Genomic DNA, 7,033 nt, shown 5'->3' on the forward strand with positions numbered 1-7,033 from the left:
GGTTTAAATTCTGATCCATTCACTTCTGATAATTTTTATGATCCGAAGTAGTTCTCCCTCTCATATAAAACCTGTCTCCAACTACCTACTAGTTATGAAAGCCATGAAGTTCTTGCAGATTGAAGGTGGAAAAATAAATTGTGTGTATTTTAGACCCTGAATGATCTTCCTATAGCAATTTTAGAACAAACTATGAAGAATTCTGCAATTTTAATCTCCTCAGTAGCTTCCCATTACTAAACAAGCAGAACGCCACGGTACAAATGTAGACGTTACATGTCATCTTGATCTGCTGCTTTTTTCTTTCATTAAAGCTTTAATGCAGCAATTATGGCTACGTTGCCCTATAAAAAAAGGAAAAGGCAGTTTACTTTAAAAAGTGAAATTGCATAGCCTACTATTTAATTATACACAAATGTAAATGGCCTATTTTTCCATAACTGGTTATTACAGCACTGTTTTACTTTCTGAGTTTTGACAATCTCTAAAACCTACAAAGCTTCCTGCTATATAATTGTTTTGTTACATTATTGTTTTCATCTTATTTTTTCTTTTAATGTGAGTGCAGCGGGATAAATCTTGGTTTTAAGCCAGCCACTACTTCATCTACTTAAGCTTTTATAGATGAAGATTGCTGTAATTATCAGAATACCCGCTTATTTCTGAAGTATTATCCTGGCAACCTGCTGGCATTTACAACCAATTAACAAGCTTTGCCATTAGTTGCATAAGGGGTATCGCGGAGTAAACCCATTGTGTGCTAATTTTCTATTTTAGATAATCAGTTTGGCTGTCCAGAATGGAAAGAAGAAGAAAAGGAAAGGTTTGACACTCAGTGGTAGACATGTAAAAATTACTGCGTGCCCCCTAGAGACAAAGGTATCCTGCAACTCAATGATTGCTTTGTGGCCGTCACTATTGGTTCTTAAGTATTTCCCTTTGTCTCTTTTGGAAGAGAAAAAAAAAGTGGGGATTCAGCAAAGTAATCATGTCCTGTCTCACAGGCTCTGTGTCTTTTCAAGCTGACTAGCTTCTCTCGCTGCCCTGCCCATAATTTGACCAAATTGTACAAGTGTTAAACACCTACAAAAAAAGATAGAAAGAAATTGAGCATGAGTTCTTTGGTTTTTTTTTTTTTTTTTTTTAAACAATTCCCTTCAACCTCTTTTCCCCTCTCCTCCCCGCCTTGCTATTAGAGTAAATTAATGCATGGGCTTCCTCCAACCAGGCTGCCTTAAAATTAGCCTGCAAGCTGGGCTTAGTTAAAGTGGTATGTTGTCGTTTTATTGCTCTGTTTAAACAGTCTCTGATATTAATACGTCCCGAAGTTTGGTCTAAAGCAAGACGAGAAGCTGCAGTGTTGTTTTGCTCTTAAAGCTTAGGCTTCACTCCAAGAGAGGGAATGGCATCATCAGCCTGACAATGTCAGCGTGGGGCACAGGAGACATCCTGGGCTTGTGTGTAGAAATAATCTGACCGCCTCAGTCTTGGGAAGCACTAATAATTATTTCATCTCAATTCTCTCTGCTTCTACCTGAAAAGCGCTCCTAATCAAAAAGCTGCCTCCTCTCTCCCATCCTCAGATGATTCCTAATGAAATGCAACTCTGCTGTCTATTGAGAAAAGGTCACTGACATTTTGAAAGTGCCAGTATTGACCGGTACCCATGCTTGGTATATGTAAAGCTCTTTGGCCACAGAGCTTCCTAAATTCCCTTGTCTAGACGCATTTTAAAATCATAGCTTTCGGCACTTCTACCTTGAGTCGGTAGGTTTCTCTATTTGCAGTCCTTAGATCACATCAGTGTCCCACTTGCTTTGCTCCCTCTCACCAGACTTGGTTAGGATCGCAGAGTAGTAAAGAGCCCATCTCCAAGGACCTAGAGCTGTTTTACCCTGGATTAATTAACTCTCTCTCTCTCTCTCTCTCTCTCTCTCTCTCACACACACACACACACACACACACACACACACACACACACACACACACCACATCCACGAGGAGACACCCACTATCCCACACTTCAGGTTAAAACTTCTAATAATTTCCTTTTGTCCAATAGTTTGGTCACAGATGCAGGTAATAACTGTGCCTAGAGGCACAGCCATAGTATCAAGTCTTGACACCACTATAATAAACTTTTCTATCTTCGTAACCAAATTCACAACTCATTATGGCATTATATTTCAATATGTCTTTCCAGCAAATGAAGACATTATTATGCTTCTCACAAATACGGCTTATTGAAATCAGGAGGAGACAGTTTTCAAGGTTTGTTATATTCTTATACTATTGTAAAATTCTTAAGAAGAAAATCCTAGCTAACTTTATACTTTCACAGCACATGGACCTAAATGCTTTACACACAGAACTATCCGATCACACACACACACACACACACACACACACACAATTTAGTTAAAAAGTTAAAAGCTTGGAAAGATAGAGAGGAGTCCAGAAAAAATGCTGGAATTTCCCTTGTTGTTATGACTATTCCAGGTGACTATGTTGGTTAGTCTAATAAAATAAATGTATATAGTTATCGAGTCAGCTATTATTATTGTATTTGTTTCCTAGTAAAGAAATTGCTGATTTCAAAGTTTCGTGAGTTGGAGTTAAACCTTGCTTGGGCTGTTGGAACTGTAGTAAAAGCAGACAGAAAGAAACAACCCTAAAATGCCTTTTTAGAGATCCTGGGATTAATAGGATCAACAGGTAAATAAGAGGAGGCTTCCTCTTCTCAACAAGAAAGAGGCCACAGCTATACCATTTTTGCTTCTGAGAGACATTTATTTATTTCATTTGCCTTATCTATATTTCTGCATTTCAGAAGTTCCAGAACTATAATAATGGGGCTTTCCCCAATAAATGTTTAATCTTGGTAACTGTGAAAATCATCTCTGCAGGGCAAGCCTTTCTACCATTTTTTGTAACTTTGTGATCTTGGTCAAGTTACCTCTGTGGGCTCAGTTTTCTTTTCTGTAAAATGTGCGAGTAACTACCTCATAGAGTTGTTGTAAAAATTAAATGCAATAGGGCATGTCAAATGCTTAACACAGTGCAAAGCACATAGTAACACAAATGTGACTTATCGTTATGTAATTTTATCTGTGTACTAAGCATTATGCTAATAGCTATGGGGCTACTAAGATTCATCAGAGCAGGAGTCCTTCCCACATAGAGTTTACATAACTAAGTAGAAGACACTGGAAGCAGCCAAAGAGGAAGGATTTGAGAATATTTCACCAGGTCCTCCTAAAGGTAATACCTATGGCTCTGATTTCATTTGTTATACAAGTTATACAGTACAAAAAGATCGGAGCAAAGGAGAGCTAATCTCAGATATGACATACCAACAAACACGTGTATGATGTTTTAAAATCATCTGTTAACTTTCAAAAAAGAATTCTAGTAAATAAAATAAATAGTAGTGTATGTCTATGAACAGGCAGTATTTGGCATTTTAGTAATATGCCACAGCTTGATATCAGCTAGAGTTTATCTTATGGTAAGATTTCTTTTTTTTTTTTTTTTTTCCCCAGAAATTAGCACCCTTAGACTCAATGGAAAATGTTGCCCTCAAAAGGAGGAGGTTTAGTTTCATTGCCTGTAAACCCCATGACAGCAAAGACTTTTCTCACTGTTTCATCTCCAGGACTTGGCCAATGTTTTACACAATAATCATGCAGACAGTGCATGAGGGAATTGTCTTGTTTTCTGTTACATTATTTCTATCAAACATCAGGCTTTAATGAAATATTAAGTCAATAAGTATTAAGCATCTTGAGCTGTATTAAATTATAGAGCTAAAAATACAAAGAAATTGAGAAGGAAGGATTTTGTCTCGGAATAGTTTAGTAAATAGTTTTAGGATCTCTTTAGAGGCCACACAGTAAGGTTGCTAAGTTCGAAACAGTATCACGCTCTGCTGCAAACTGCAACAGCATTCTCAGCCTGCAATTGTTGTATAAACAGCAAATTGAAACTTTCCATTTCATGAAGAATGAAGCAAGACTGAACAAATAAATACTCATCAAAACCCAAAAGTCGGGCAAAGAACCCCAAATTTTCTTCCTTCAAGGAATGATTTACAATTTTGTACGATTATTAGGCCAGGTCTCGTTGATCTAGTAATCCCTCATAAAAGCTAGAAAAGAAAAACTAGCATCTGCATCACAGTTCACAATTATTAAACAAAGGAGAATTTAAAGCCGAATATGAACCGTTTTCTAAAATAAGTTGACAGTTTTTAATTTTAGAATGGAACCAGAACGTATCTCACAACTTGAAAACCTCTGTGACACATTTCCTTTGCTGTCAAAGAGGTGAAAAAGAAATTGACTTCACCTCTCTATAGGGCCCTCAAAGTTTTCCAAATTGCAGCCTTTAGATGTTGAGTGTTAAGTTTCGATTATATTTCAGATGACTTTTCTCGTGTGTTTTTTAAACGGCCAGAGTTCAGGAAAGACTTTTATATCACAGAATTTCCTTTTACATTAGTGAAAAGGAATAAAACCTTGGAGATCATCTCCTATCAATTTTGAGTTCATATTTTTCTCCATGATGTTAAATTAACTAATATCATATCTAGCATGGGACACTTTTAGAATAAAATTACTGCAGTTTAGATTAAAGGTAGTAAAATCTACTTTTATAAAATGCATCTTACAAGATATCTGTAGCTCTTAAGGAAAAAGCAAGTAAAGATAATTATAACATATGTATGTTTCTAGCCCAATAATTAAGAATACATTTCAATTGTCATTGTTTTTCAATGTTAACTTAAAACATATTTACAAGGGAATGTTGGACCACAAAAGGATGTAAAGTTGTCTGTACTTCTCCCAGGTTCTTCATGTATCACTGTACAAAATCATAAGAAATTCTCAGTTCAGCTCAAATATCACCATTACAGATTTCATCTATGACACAAAAAATTCAAGTCAATTCTGTCATTATGACCAAACTTGTCACTGTCTTCATAACATGCCCTCCTAAATTGTGGAATGGCATTTTTAATAAATCTGAAAAAGCTACAGAAGATATGAAAGTGTTTATAAGATATCTATACATCCTTTTTCTCTAGAGTATAATAATTTCAAAAACATGTACTTAATTTCCTTTTTTTTTCTTTCAATTTATGGCAGAGAGCTTTTCGTGTTGCAAACACATGCATACATACACACACACACACACACACACACACACACACAAACACACCTGTTTATCACTTTTTAACAACTTTCCTCAAAAGCATTTTAAAACAGTCACATATGTAGACACTGTTTTCAAGATATTTGTGAAAGGAGCCTAAATCAGAACGAAAAAAATAAATAAAAGCGCAGAGACTCAGGAATATGCTTACCATGTTACTACTTTTGAAAGGGAAAGGAACAAAGGTCAAGAAAAGCAGCTGCTCAGCACAACAATCTGGCAAGAAGAGAAGTGCTGTCTCTAATGACATAAAAGCCATCCACACAGATGAAGCATTGTAGGGTTGGAGAAGGGTAGCTGTCTGAAATCATTGCTGCATGTGGTGTCAGGGTAGTATCACTGAGGGCCTCTCTTCCTGATTCTATGGTATATTAATAGCAGCCCAAGCTGTCCCATTCTCAGGGGCTCACTCCTGTGCTGGGGAGGGGAGCTGGCAGACCAGATGCCATACTCCAATCCAGCGGCAAGGCCACCACACCTGCTCCAGCTTGTCATCTTTCTGATCTCGGCCAACAGCCCCAGCCCCAGCCCTGACCACGGACCCTCGTTTTCAACTTCACCGGAGGGCAAAGAGTAGGAGAAGGAAAGACAAATAGCTGTAGTACAAACTAAAGCATAGGAATCTAGAGACTATTCATTTCTAGGGCAATATTAAAGTATAAGAGAGCTCTAGGCCTTGAGTTCAAATCCTAACTCTGCCATTTCTAGCGGTGTGATCTTAAGAGAGTTACATAAGCTCTCTGTGTATTCCTCTACTTCAGTTTCGTGCTCTGTAAAATGGAGATGATGGTAGCACCTTCCTCAGAAACTTGTTTTGAGTATTAAATGAGTGCTGAGGCTCTGTGCGATGTTCTTGGCACAGTGCCCAGCACATAACTGGTTCTCTGTAAGTATCAGCCATTATTACCATTATTGCAATATGAACAGTGTCTCTCCCCTGACCACTGGCACTGTCCCATCTCTCTTCCTGATGTTGACCCAAAGTACCAGACACTGACAAAATAAGTTTGTGACTATGGACACATAGGAACATTTAGAGAGCTTGAGAGAGTAGAGTATAATTTTAATTATTGAACCACTGCCAGTTTGGGAACCCTTCGGCCTTGCATAAGGGACTAACCAGGGATGACGAGAGGACAGTGGCCACGATGAATGGGTAACGATATGGAAGTTCTAAGAGAGGTGGTCAGACAGATCTGACTTGGAATGCCTTCTCTACTATGTATGGTCTATATATATCTGTAATTTGGGCAAGTTCAATAATCTTTCTAAGCAACAGTTCCTTATCTTGAAATTGGAAAAAATAATAACAATAACTTGCATGCAGGGTTGTGGGAATCTAGAAAGTTATAGACATAGAGTTTTTATCTAGCACACAGAAAACACTCAATATGTAGTAGCATAATTATTAAGATTCAGTAAAAAGTAGATTGTGGACCCAGGGGACCTGAGGTAGTCCCCTGATAATGATTTCCCAAAGATGTCCATGCTCTAATCCCTGGAACCTGTAAACATTACATTTCACACCAAAGGAGACTTTGCAGATATAAATAACGTTACAAACCTTAAAATAGAGAAATTATCCTAGATTACCTAAGTAAACCCAATCTAATCATAGGAGCCCTTAAAAGCCGAGAAGTTTTTCCAGCTGGAGGAAGAAGATGAGGTAGAAGGGGAAACATCTATGAGATTCCAAGCAGGACAAACACTTGACTCACTGGTTCTGGGATGTAGGAGCTCATGGGCAGAGGTAAGGGAAAGCCCTTGAGTTGCTAAGGGCAGTCCCCAGCTGACAACCAGCAAGGAAATGAGAACTTGA

This window comes from Panthera pardus, unplaced genomic scaffold, assembly GCF_024362965.1.
Source record: "Panthera pardus isolate Hobbes unplaced genomic scaffold, ASM2436296v1 HiC_scaffold_10, whole genome shotgun sequence".
Classification (NCBI taxonomy): Eukaryota; Metazoa; Chordata; class Mammalia; order Carnivora; family Felidae; genus Panthera; species Panthera pardus.